At 38.4% G+C, this 14122-nt stretch overlaps 1 protein-coding gene across 1 annotated transcript in view; it reads right to left on the bottom strand.

Moving 5' to 3' along the window:
• CDH26 (cadherin 26) overlaps positions 1-14122 on the bottom strand; it is a 2018873-nt gene that overhangs the window by 489942 nt on the left and 1514809 nt on the right. The window lies entirely within an intron of this gene.

The raw sequence follows: 14122 nt of genomic DNA, 5'->3' as shown, positions 1-14122 counted from the left end.
CTTGGAGACCCACTTGTTTATTTGCATCTCTATACATTCCCCTTCATTGCTAATGTATCTCCCTACTCTAATCTGTGCACAAACTGGCTACCAATAAGCAAGTCAATATGAAGACACACTTACAACCTTAATAAACGTGGCTGTCTCTTCTCTCCTTCACTTTACAGGTAGTTTAAATTATTACTTACTCCCTCCGAGGCCTTCACTGATAGATTTCCACTGATTGCCTCTCTGGTTTCACTGGTTTCTTTGCATTCCACCTGGTTTACACCCCTTGTGCTATCTCCCTCCCCAATACTAAGTCTATATTAGACTCCTGCTGAGCATGGAGCCATCATTAAATTTCTAGTCTCCCACCAGGACACAAGTGCTCCTCAGCAATTGCATTCTTCTTGCTGGTAAGCCATTAGACCTCAGGAATTTGTTTAAAGTGCTCAGATTTGTAAAGTAATACTTACTTTTTACTCTCGTCTTGGTGGGCTCTGCCCCACTCCATTCACCCTCGCTAATGCTCAGGCTCTCTTTCCACTCCCATGCCCTGCCCCCTATGCCCTCCCATCCCCACTACCTCTAAATTTATAGTAATCACAGCCACACCCACAGCTCACCCTCACATCACCCCATCAATCACAGCTCCTCAAGTCAGATCACATTATACCACACCAACTTGCTCCACACAAAATACTCCCAACCAGTCTCATTCCCACTAGGCATTATTTACATCACCCACACTACTTACCCATCCACATATAGTGCAACCCTATAATTCCTATCCAGACCCCCACCTAGAACCAACTTAAACTTTATAACCATTACTATCATACAACTAAGCCTAGTCTGTCTTCTCATAATTCTTTATAACACCACAAGTTATCACTCTAGCAATATCCCTAAACTTAGTAGCACAACACTACATTATTCACTTTCATATACAGACACCACACATTATAATAGTATCTGCCCACAATTGTTCAAGAACTACATAATGGACCAATTCAGAACTAAACACATATGCTCTCATTCCTACTCCAAAAAACATAATACTTTTTCACACTCATCACCAAACTCCAACATCTGTATCACCATTTTAACACCAGGCTCACCATAATTGGGGATATCCAACCCAACCCAGACCCAAATCCATCCTGTCCATCACAAACTGCTCCATCACAAATGTCAGAACATAACACCCCCCACTTTCTTCATCCCTGGGCAAATCAACAGCAGCAGCAAAACCAGCCATCTTTTAATGCTAAATATTAATATTAGAAGTATCAAAAATAAAATACCTGAACTCCAGGCCAAAATAGCACACTACTCCCCAGACATAGTTGCTTTAACAGAAACCTGGCTAAATAAAAACATAGCTAACTCAGAAGTTCTCCCTACTGGCTACAATATCATTAAACAAGACAGATCACTTCATAAAGGGGATGGAACTGCCTTACTGTACAAGTCCAACTTAACTGTACATCAATTACTAAACTTCTACCCCTCCCCCAATAATTGGGACATACTTATCTCACAACTTCAACTTCATCTTAAAAGGTCATCACCACAACTGTGATCTATATTCCACCTGGTAATACACCTACTAGCCTTGAAGACTTTTTATCCTGGTGTTCTTCCACATACTCACAAGAAACCCTTATTCTGGGGGATTTCAACCTAGATTGGCTTACCTGCAAATCAGAACCACCAAGTAATCTAATAAATCTCCATGGCTACCAGCAACTAATCCAAATTCCAACTAGATGTGATAAAAAAATCTAAAAGGGAATCCATCCTTGACTGGGTCTTAACTAACAACCCCACATTGTACCCCCACGCAGGCAGTCTCCCAGACACCTTAAGTGACCACAACATAATATACTTTATACGTAGTAGAACAAGCATATGCAAAAGCACTAACTATATATCCACTAGAAACACAAAAAACTTCTCTCCTGAGGTCCTCAATACTTTACTCTGTAACTGTGACTGGACTCCCCTAAAAACCCTCCCACTTGACCAGGCTGTAGCATATTTCAAGAAAACATTTCTACAACACACAGACACTGTCGCTCCATTGCGCAAAATCAAAGTTAGAACCTCTACAAACCCCTGGCTCCGTAAAGAAACCAAACAAATCCTCAAGTCCAGAGACACTGCCTGGCTTTACTATCAAAAAAACAAAGAAACACAAAGCCTAACTAAGCACCAAGAACGCATTAGGCTGGACAAAAAGTCATACTGCATGACATTACAAACTAAATATCAACACAACCCCCAAACATTTTGGAAAAATGTAAACCAGCTACTAAAACCCACCCAAAAGGCTACCCCCAAACCAACCACCTCTGATACTAAAGTTCCTATCGAAACGCAATTCAACTCCCACTTTGTGAGCTCAATTCTATCCTTAGTATCACAGGACAGTTCCTTCCTCACTATCACCCAACACAAATAACACTAATACAAGCTATACCCTCAAAACAGTTTCCACCACTTCAATCAAAAGCATGTTCTCCAAACTAAAAACCTCATTAACAGCAGCTGACCTACTCCCCAGCTATTTCTTGAAACTCACAGCAGATGCTATTGCAATCACAATCTCCACTCTCATAAACAGATCAACTGTTGAAAACTATGTGCCCAAACTCTGGAAAATATCCTGTTACACCCATACATAAAGGCAAGACTACCACTGAACTTAATGACTACAGACCCGTTGCTTTACTCCCCCCCTGGCCAAAATCCTAGAAAAATGCATCCATACCCAAGTGCTAAAATATCTCCTAAACAGCAACATCCTGTCACCTACTCAGCATGGTTTCAGACCTGCCCATAGTACCACTACAGACCTCTTCTGCTTCACCGACACAGTAAACCATCTCAAAAACAAAGGCCTGCAGGTGTCAACTCTTTTCTTGGATATGTCCAAAGCATTTGACACAGTCTCACACCAAATCCTGCTAAACAAACTAAACCAATATCACCTATCAAATTCCACTCTTACCTGGTTCTAAAGCTACTTAACTGACAGGTACCAAGCTGTTTAATGGGAAAATTCTCTCTCCTCAGCTGCCCTAACTATAGGAGTCCCACAGGGTTCTATCTTAGGACCACTACTATTCACAGTCTTCACAAATGACCTCCATACTTCCACACAGCATGCATCTATCATTCAGTATGCAGATGACACTTCCTTAATCTGTGCTGCACAAAACATTCCCACCCTCCTGCAAACAACTCAACTAGCATTCTCTGACATTGAAAACTACCTTACCAAAGCCCAACTTATCCTCAATCCAAAGAAAACTCAACTTACGATTATAACCAGTTCTAACAAAAACACTGATAACAGTCAATTCACTATCTACTCCACAAATGCTACTCCAATCACTCCAGTGGCACAGACTAAGCTATTGGGAATAACCATAGACTCCCACCTAAAATTTGATAGCCATCTCAACCTAACTATTAAAAAAGTACATGCCAAACTGGGATCACTCTACCATATCAAACCATTTCTTACCAACAACACAAGATCAGCCATTGCTCGCTCCCAGCTTCTATCCACCCTACTCTATGCATCTCCCATTCTGACTAATCTTAACAAAACTGAACTAAGCAAAATGGAAGCCTGCTATAACAGAATTGCCCGCTTTGCTGCAAATTGCTGATATACAACTCATCTCTGCACTGCTTTGAGACAGCTCCACTGGCTTTAACTGCCCAACTTCCTAGCTTACAATCGGCTCTGCCTGTGACATTCGATCTATTACTTCGCTGATAAGTGTCCTGCCCACAAAAACCTAGTACAACATCACTCAGCCAAAAGGCCTCTTAGATCATCAAGCAAACTACTACTAGAAGCCACCAACAGCTACAAAATCTTTGGAAATGCACTATATAGTAGTTCAGTGGCTAAAAATGGAACTCTGTCCCCACTAGCATTCAAAACACATCACCCAAAGCCTCCTTTAAAGACCTCATCAGACAACATCTCAAGCAAAGTTGGCAGTGCCATGATTGCTCCCCAGGCTAGTGAGAGAAGATAAGGTACACATACTAAACCTAAAGTACTTGATAATAGTTTTCAGTCTTACTCACAAACACTGGCTAATCTACAATGTATGTACTGTACCTGTGTACTATGTATGTATTCTACCTATGTTCCAAATTTCAGTTGTACAACACAAATCTATTAATTACCTTTATTTTTAAATTAATATTTTTTTGTTTGTTCTCTCCACTGTAACTGTTGATGTGCTGCATACCACTGTAAAAACATATATTTTGTAATGTGTGTGTATACTGATCATGTCTAAATAACTAAATGTATCTGTAATTTTTCTATTTGGAGCTTTTCTCCCGAGGCCTCTGCTGAAAAAGGGCCTTTTCAGCTCAGTCAGACACCCCCGGTTAACAAATGTAAAATAAATAAATATGAAGTGGGAGCAACTTGTTTATTGAATGCTACTATGCTGCACTTTTTTCATTTAGTTTGAGATAATTTTTGATAAACCATGCATGTTCATATTCCAGTCCTTGCTGGAGCCATTTGGTTGAGAGTATTCTGTATAAGTAGAGTATTTGGAGAGTATTGTACGGTGAAAACAAAGTCTTAACCTTGTAATAAGCATGTGGAGAACCAGGATTAATTAAGACATTGTTTAAGCAGTGATTTAAAACTATTGAGTTTATCAGTGAGTTTTATTTGTGAGGGAATACTATTTCAGAGTTTAGCAATGTGGGAGTAGATCAAGTCTCCTGCAACATTATTTGACGTGTTTGTAAGTAATAAGAATTTGTTACTAAAACAGAAATCTCTTGCTGGACAGTAAGGCAGTAATAAGTTTTGTACTGCAGGGCATTTTTCTGAATGATGAATGAGTTTGTGTGCTGTAGTTAGTTGTGAATATGTTAAGTAGCTGTGTAGTTCAAGCCAGTTTAATTGCTTTAAGCTATGACAACAGTGGATTATATGAGGGAGACTAGCTATTTAGCTATTTTATTGTAGCAGGAGGCAGGTTCCTCTCTTTGAGTATTGTTTAACTTTATTAAGATAGGAGTAGCATATAAGTGAGTTGGCAATAAGAAGGTGGTGGCTAGAATTTTTCTTCCAGTATCTGTAAGGAATCCATTGACTCTATAATAGGAGCCTAATTTCTGGTGTGTAGATTTAATGGTGTGCAGTATATGCTGGTCATATTTGGGACTGTCATCTATTATAACACCTAGGAATTTACAGTTAGTTACAATTTCAATTACAGTGTTATTTGCTGAGTTTATGGTAAAAGATTGTTTTTGATTTTGGTAACTTTTTGAGGTAAAAAGCATTAACTTAGTTTTCTTGGTGGTGAGTAGGTGGTTTGATTCTTTGAGATAAGTTTCTACAAAGGAAAAGGATTTTTGGGTAATGTCTTGGAGCTTACTTATTGTTGAGGCCACACATTAGTGTTTAGTCATCTCCATACTGAACTAAACTAGCATGGTAAGCAGTGGCGGCTCATGCTATAGAACTGCAGGACTGCAGCCCCTCCAGCTAAAAGTAAAGAAAAACAATTAAAAAAAAATATTTATTTAAAAAAAATACTGACTGGCTTATTGGCTTCACTGGCTTGGTTACATGCTACCTTAGTTGCATGCAAGTCCGACTGACTCGCTAAGTCTCGGAACTCAAACTGCACATGCGTGCTCAGCGAGTTCCGGGTTTTAAAAAAAAAAGTTTCTCTCAATCTGAACCACAGTTAAACCAGTCCAGATTAATAAATAAAGGTTTACTATACACATGCCAATAAACAAAAAATAGTTGTTGAAGGCACAACCCCCAAACGATGCTCTGTTGTTTAAGAACATCTTTATTAAGCACTTTTCATCCAGATAGTCCTTGAACTTCATCGGTTACAGAGCATCATTTGGGGTTTGTACCTTCAACAGCTATTTTTATCTGTTTGTTATACTTTCTGCTATTGGTTTGGAGTTACTATACACATGCCCACAAGGCTATGTGTTTTTTAACTGCAGTGAATGGAAGGTGCTCAGACTGCCATGATGGCTGGATGGCTACTGATTGGTTCTTGGCTCTCGCTCTCTTCCTGCACTTTGTGCACTGAGAAAAGGAAAGCGAGCTGAGAAACAGCAGCAGTATACTTTTGTTTTTTTTTTGAGGCCTGGAGTATGTTTAATCGGAGGAGTGAAGAGTCTTGGAGGACAGTGGACACAGGCAGCAGTGCACCTTGACCTGGCTGGTGTAGTAGAAAGAAGAGGTCAGCACTTCAAAGAACAGGAGGAAAGGAACTGAAATAGTAGGTTAGTGATGGGGATGTAACATGCAACTTGTAGAATGATTTTTTTTTGTTTTGTTTTGTTTGGCTTTATTAATTCTTCATTGTTGTAAAGTATTTGGTAAATAGCAGGTTAGTGAAGGTGAAGGGTATACAAAAACAGTTGTTACTTGTAGAATAAGATTTTTTTTTGTTGGCTTTATTAATTCTTAGCTGTTGTACTTGGTAAATAGCAGGTTAGTGAAAGTGAAGGAGGATAAAAAAAATTGTAAATAATTTTATTTTTATTGTTGGCTTTGTTGCAATAATATAATTCTTAGTTGTACTTGGTAGCTTGCCTACATTATTATAGAAATTAATAGATTAAAACTGTCTTGAGTCTTAAGATGGCAAAGCAAAGTTCTAAAATAGCGATGTTCAGATCTCTCTCTCTCTCTCTGTGCATCTGTGTGCGTGTGTACATGTGTGCACGTGTGTGTGTGTGTGTGTGTGTGTGTGTGTGTGTGTGTGTGTGTGTGTGTGTGTGTAAATATTGGTTCCCAGCTGTATTGTGTGGCTGTTTTATATTTTTGCATTACATTTTTGGTCCATTTCTCACAAAATTGTGGTTTTCTGGCAAATTAGTGGCAAATCATTAAAGATTGAAGTTAGAAAATAATGACAGACATTTGAGTTTCAAATTTCATACCCTTCAGAAAATTCATACTAATATAAGACCTACTATTATCTTTCTAAGTTTATAAGAGCAGTATTTAAAAATTGTCTTTATTTTGGGGTCTTTGTTCCACTTCTATGTATGGCTTTGTCCAGATTTCTTGCTTTGCAATTGACAGGTAACAAATGTGTCAGGGCCGTCATCGTTAGCCAGAGACATATCAAATTGTGACATACTTGTAACCCACTCCGCCATGTAGTGGCTCTGCATGTGTCCAAGCAAGGCAAGGAGCAGTTATGCAGTGTAAGTGTGCAGAGTATCCCCCCCATCCAAGGTACACACAAGTAGTACAGTAGCTTTTCATATTTCCTTGATTTTGTGGAATGTTCTAGTTTTCTGTCATATTTTTTTTAATACTGTTGATTTATGCTTCTTATTACACAACCTAATACTCATATAAACCTATATGGTTTCAGTCAAACTATTACCTCCCCTACCAGAACCCATAAACCTAGCAACAAGCAAACCATCTTAGACTGGATTCTAGTTAACAGTAACCCCCTTTCCTATAAATCAGGTATACTTCCTGATGATATCAGTGACCACTCTCTCATCTTCATTATCAGACAAAAAAACCCTCATTTCCAAACAACCAATTTATAGAACTGTCCATAACAAAAAACACCTCAACCAAGCTAGCTTTCAAGCTGAACTCAAAGCTTGTAATTGGACACCCCTTAAATACCTACCACTCGACAAAGCTGTCTCGTACTTTAATAATAAATTTCTACAAATCCTAGAACACCATGCCCCCTCTCAAACAGTCAGAACTAAGAACAAACCTGCACCTTGGCTCACTAAGGAGACAAGAAAAAAATCCTTCAAAGAAATTGAATTTGGTCGAAATGGAGAAATACTAAAAACCCAACTGATCATGAAATCTTTAGACAGTTAAGAAATTCTACAAAAAAATCAATAGTCCAAGACAAAAAGAATGACTACCATAAGCTCCAACAAACACAAAACAAAAACCCTCAAAAATGTTGGTCAGTCATAAATTTCCTACTCCACCCTGGCCACTCCAAAACTCCAACCCCAGCTAACTTAACCCAAAATTCTCCCAGCCAAATTGCAAATTCCTTTAATAACTTCTTTGTGGACTCTGTCCAAACATTAGCTAGTACCTTATCATCAGCCAGCTTCCCCAACACACACCCACAAAACACTTTACCTCCTCCCCTCCAATTACAGCCTGTTCCCACCTCTCTCATCCATGCCCAGCTTCAAAAACTAAAACCATGTACCCCCTCAGCTGACCTCCTTCCAGCTGAATTTCTGCAAATGGCTGCTGGAGTACTTGCTTACCCTATCTCTATGTTAATTAATAGGACCATCACAGAATGTACTGTACCATCTCTTTGGAAGGTCTCTTATATTATACCTCTACATAAAGGAGGCAACTCAACTGAACTTTCTAAATACCACCCCATCGCTCTACTTTCTCCTTTAGCTAAAATCATGGAGAGATGCATTCACCAGCAACTTCTCGATCACCTCCTCCAAAACAATCTTTTAGCCAACTGCCAGCATGGTTTTAGGCCTTTTCATAGTACTACTACTGCACTTTTATCTTTTTCTGACTCGATTAATAAAAATCGTAACAACTTACTCACCTCTGCCCTCTTTCTAGACCTCTCCAAAGTCTTTGATATGGTGAATCATCACTTAATGATAGATACACTTACCACACTTTCAATTGATATTCAAACAGCCAAATGGTTTGAATCCTATCTTAAAAACAGACAACAGGCAGTCCTCTGGGACAACAACCTATCTACTTTACTTCTAGTTTCTATTTTTATCAATAACCTGCAAATATCTATACCACAAACCACCTGTATTCAATACGCCGATGACTCAACCCTAATCTGTGCTGCAGCAACTTCTGCTGAACTTCAGTCCAATACCCAGAAAGTATTTACCTTAGTGGAAAACTGGTTCTCTAAGCACTGTCTTCTCCTTAACCCTAAAAAAACAAAACTTCTGCTGTTTACCCATACCCAGAAGTCTCCTCCTATTGACTTCACACTTACATCAAAAAATGGCACTGTAATTGTACCAGACCCAACTACTAAACTCTTAGGCATAACTATTGTCCATAACCTCAACTTTGACTCACACATAAACTCAACCATCAAATCAGTGAATAGAAAACTAGGATTTCTCTATAGGCTAAAACCATTCCTTACACCTGTAGCCAGGACTACTATGGCCCAAACTCACCTACTCTTCACACTTCTCTATGCCTCCCCAATTTTTACAAATCTATCTAAAAATAATCAAAACAAGCTGGCCACCGCTTACAATAACATTGCCAGGTTTGCCACTGGGTCCACATTCTGTACTCACCACTGTCAAAATCTACATAAACTAGGATGGTTGGAACTTCAAAACCAGCTTCTTTTCCAACAACTAACCATCACCCACAAAATCTTGCATCACCCTACAAATACTCCCATACTCTGTAACTTAATCAACCCCTATAAAAATTTAAGCACCCTTCTCTCAGCCAATAAATTACTAGCCGCTACCCTAAAATCCAATAACAAATCAGGTGACTCGCTATTTACTAACACTATTGGAATCCATTGGAATAAACTTCCTAGTAATCTTACATCCCTTTCATCTACCCCTCTTTTCAAAAAGCATCTAAAAATCTTCTTTAACTCGCAATGGCTGTGTCCATGTACTAACGCTGGCTGAATCTACTTATATCATAACTAACCTTTTTTCTACATTTAAACACAGTTGTCAAAAATGTCCTTTTGTCTTCTTCCTTCTATTCTATATACCTAATTTGTAAGTCATTCTCTCATGGCAATCTTTTTGTTATGTAATTTAAATAAGCTAGACTCGTATGACTTTTCATACCATGTATAACTAAATGTATTTTTTTAATATCCCTTTATGTCTATATTTACACATGTATATTAAGCTGTATCTATCTGCTGTGGAGCTTTTCTCCCCGGGCCTCTACTGAAAATGGACATATATCCAGCTAGACTAGCCCGGTCAACAAATGTAAAATAAATAAATAAATACAATTATTATTCAAAAAATGCATGTTGTTGCAGTGCCTGTTGCTCTGTGTTTAAGTAGCAATGCTTTAATGAACATCAGGTAAGCTTCTCTGAGATTATAAGATGCAAGTAAGCTTTAATAAGCATACTGTTAAAAGAATTATCAGCATTGAAAGCATTTTTGTTGTTGCCATGCAGAGAATATTTACGTAACTAGATAACGTATAAGCCTTAGGTATTGAAATGCAAATGACAGTATTTGTAATAAAGGACAGGATTACAGTATTTTCAGAAGCTCATTACATTTGTTGAAGACTTGCAGTCATCTTTGCAGGCTTTACTGTAAACTAAACAGAATGTCACTCTATCATGTGTGGTCAATAACCTGTGCAGTAATCCTTTAAGCAATTTATCTTGAGCTTATTTCTTGTTTGCTGTTCATTTTTTACTTTACATTGATCATGTTTTCCCCATGAAACAAGTAGATAGTTCAGGCAGCAGGTCTTTTTTGGATAAGAAACATTTTCTGAAGTGGGGGTATCACAGAGATTGCTACTTTCAGCATGTTACTTGGTACTTTTATAAAGCTGATTTCTGAATATAAATTATAATTAGAACTGCAGTGCAAGGAGAAGGGGTTTGAGTTGAGTGCTGCTTGTTTTTTATACTTGATATTGACTGGTATTTCAGTAATGTATTTAAAAAGTAATTTATTTTTTCTTGTCTCACAACCTTTTTGTTTCTATCTATATATTAAGTAAGCTGTCATGTAGCCAATGCTTTGAAATATTTTTTTTCTTCTCCACTTCATTTTGTCCTGATTGGGCTCTCATAATGATGGTTTGGCACCCAGGGCAGCATATTTAATAAAAGTCCCAGTTTTTGTGGTTTTTGAGCATAGCGCCACCCCTTTCTAGTTGGTCACACCACCTCCTATTGACCCCACCCATTCAGCTGTCTCCTGCAGCCCCCTTTGATTTGAAGTCAGCAGCCACCACTGATGGTAAGTGGAGGTGTGGAGGTCATTAATAAATGCATTAAATAGATGATGACCCAGGATAGAGCCCTGAGGGAAAACTGTAGTAACTGGTTGAAAGGATGAATAGGTTTGTTGCCATTTAACAGCTTGTTGGCTTCCAGATAGGTAACTAAGTAACCATGACAAGGAGTTTTGTGAAAGTCCTTTCAAGAAGAGTTGAATGAGTAGTTGCTGGTGAGATAGTATCAAATGCCTTTGACAAGTCTAAGAACATGGTGGACACAAGCAAACCATCGTTTCTATGTCAGTTTATTATACTGGTAAAATGTGGTATAGCAGTAGTGGTGCTGTGCTGGGGTCTAAAGCCATGTTGTGTTTCTGACAGCAGGTTATGGCTGCATTTCTCTAATATTTTGGAAAGAGGGGAAACAATCTCTATTAGTCTGTAGTTGTTAAACTCTGTAGATGAGCCGCCTTTGTGCAGTGGTATGCTGTAGGATTTTTTCCACAGTAAGGGACGTGTATCCTACTGCTATGGACCTATTATTTAGTATGGACACAGGTAAGGCTATAACTTCTGTGACTAATTTTACATAGTCTGATGGTAATTGTAGTTTAAGGAGCAACTTCCTTATGAGCGAGGTAGGTACTGGATTAAAATTGGAGAGCTGCGGGTGGGATTGATTGAACAGGAGGAACAGAGTAAGGCAGATGTATTAGTGTCTAAGAGAGACAATATTGATTGTATATAGTAGGAATTAAACTATGTGAGGATAGAGTCTGTAGTATTGTCTGTTTTTGGAGAGGGAGCAGTGTTTTGTCAGGATAGAGTAATTTATTTAGTGATGACCAAAAAAGTTTTGGGTTGTTTTATGTTTGTCTTGTAGGCTGGTATTGCTTACCCTGTTTAACACTGAGGTTTGCAAAGTTTATAACATGTCTAAATTGCTGGAAGGCATTTTGAGTTCTATGTTTATACCAATTTTTTCAGGTAGTATCCCATTTTATCATGATTTATTTCTTTGTTCCTTTCTCGGCCATGGTGCAGGGTTGGATTTTACTCTCTTATTATGCACTGGTGCTAGATTATTTAAGGATACAGATATTCACAATTATAATTAGTTCAAGTAATGTTTTCTTTTATTCACTGTTTTATCTCCATATGTCTCACTTCACCTAAACATCTCAGCATTTCTGGTGCACTCTTTACCAGCTATCAATATTATGAAGAACTGGTGTCAGTATGCCTTGTAGTGCATTGAGACTGAGAACCCTTATCTACTGCCAGTAGTTACTGGGAGGATACCTTGAAATCATAGTCCCCACCTAAAGACTGACAACTGCATGCAGTGATACATCATGGGGGGAACATGTCTATTTCCATACAAGTGCTTTGACAAGTGTCTTCTGATTCCATGTGCTGGTCTGTGGCTTACAGTATACCCAATGACCATCAGTAGAGGTCAGAGGTCCTTCTCACTCTTTTTTGGGATTAACCTGCTGTTACTGCTTAATCTATCTTGCCTCCCCAGGGCCTTGAGTTTAGGATCTTTTATTGTACTTGAGATTCTACTGATGCAATCACAGGCAAAACTTCCACACCATTGTGCTGAATAGCTGTACCAACCACGTACAACACAGTCATCATCTTCAAAATACTTACTGAGATCCTTTTCTGCTGCTTACAAGTATGGTTTCATTTCAGCTTATATGCACCTTGCTTGAGCATGTACTGCGCAGTTTTGCTTTCAGTTCTTGTATTGTTTCAGCTCGCATAGCATCTGCTGACAGGCTGGCCTAGGAAACTTCTAACTTTTCTACCTACAGTTATTAGGAGACAATATTAGCTAACTAACAAGTTCAGTAAGTGTGACTCTATTAAAAGAGCAATCTTTCGACAGCCATCTTCATTTCACAGGACACCATACCTCTCAAATTCCAGACAATGAAAATAAGAACAAAGGCCCTTGAGGAGTAGGAATACCCAGCTAAAAATCTAGATGTCTACATTTTGAATACCAAATAGTATACAATCCTTCCCTCTTCTAGTAGGAATGTGAGATACTACTAAGAAATGTTTAAAAAACAGAGAGACAAAATTGATGGAAAAATATAAGCACATTATCAGAGTGTAAAATCTGTAGATTTTAATGAACTGTATCGCAAAATTCTACCACACAAGGTCATTTAGTTTTGCTTCAGAAAAAAGGAGATGTTAAGATACGTGTCCTCTTTTTTAAATGTTTGTTGCCACTAGTATGTTTGTCATGTAGTGTGGTTTTATATGTACCAGACAGATTTAAAAAACAGATTTTATGAGGGTGATTCAGAAAATTGTGTGAAGGCGTATATTAAGCCTGAAAATAGGGGCATACCTCCAAAAATAGGAATATCATGTGCAGGAGCAAATCAGGCCTAACAAATAGGAAAGTTCCTCCAGAAATAGAAACAGTTGAGAGGTCTGCAGGACACTAATGTCTTTGAAGATATTATTATTATGTAGATCACTTCCTATATACTTATACAATTAATACCTGTCTATATCACCTGCTATTTCTTTGCCAAATACCACAGTCCCATACTTTATTCAGTTTTCAAATCCTGCGTAGAGGCAGAGTTGTGCCATTCTAACTCCCCATTTCTTAGATGGCAGGCACATGCTACGACATACAATCATAGCCCTGCACAGCCCAGGCTCTAAGAATAATCGATATGTAAACCAGTATGGCAGTCATTCTGCTTTCCAATGCTGAGCCCAAGAATGGTGTATTTTATTTACACTTTCATTTCCAGGTACTGGGAATAAGCAGTGAAATGCCAGCTTGCTACTCAGATCACAGAAATTATCAAACATGTTCCATCCTCTAATATTGTTCTTCTGATACTGGTTACAGACAATGCCAATGCAGCCTAGCATTCCACTTACTAGATGTATGGCAATTTGGCACCCGCCATCATAGCCTTTAGTATAAGCAGTGATATAACATCCTGACATACCTTTCTCAAACAACATGCCCAAGCAATGACACTCCACTTTGTCATTTCTTTTCCTTTAACCTGGGGAGTTTAGTGATGTATCACACTGGCTTTATATTCCAGATCCTAGGCATACAAATAGTGATGTGCCACAATGGTA

Source organism: Protopterus annectens, chromosome 12.part0, assembly GCF_019279795.1.
Source record: "Protopterus annectens isolate FY-2018-M chromosome 12.part0, PAN1.0, whole genome shotgun sequence".
In the NCBI taxonomy this organism is placed as follows: domain Eukaryota; kingdom Metazoa; phylum Chordata; order Ceratodontiformes; family Protopteridae; genus Protopterus; species Protopterus annectens.
This window is presented reverse-complemented; position numbering and strand designations above follow the sequence as displayed.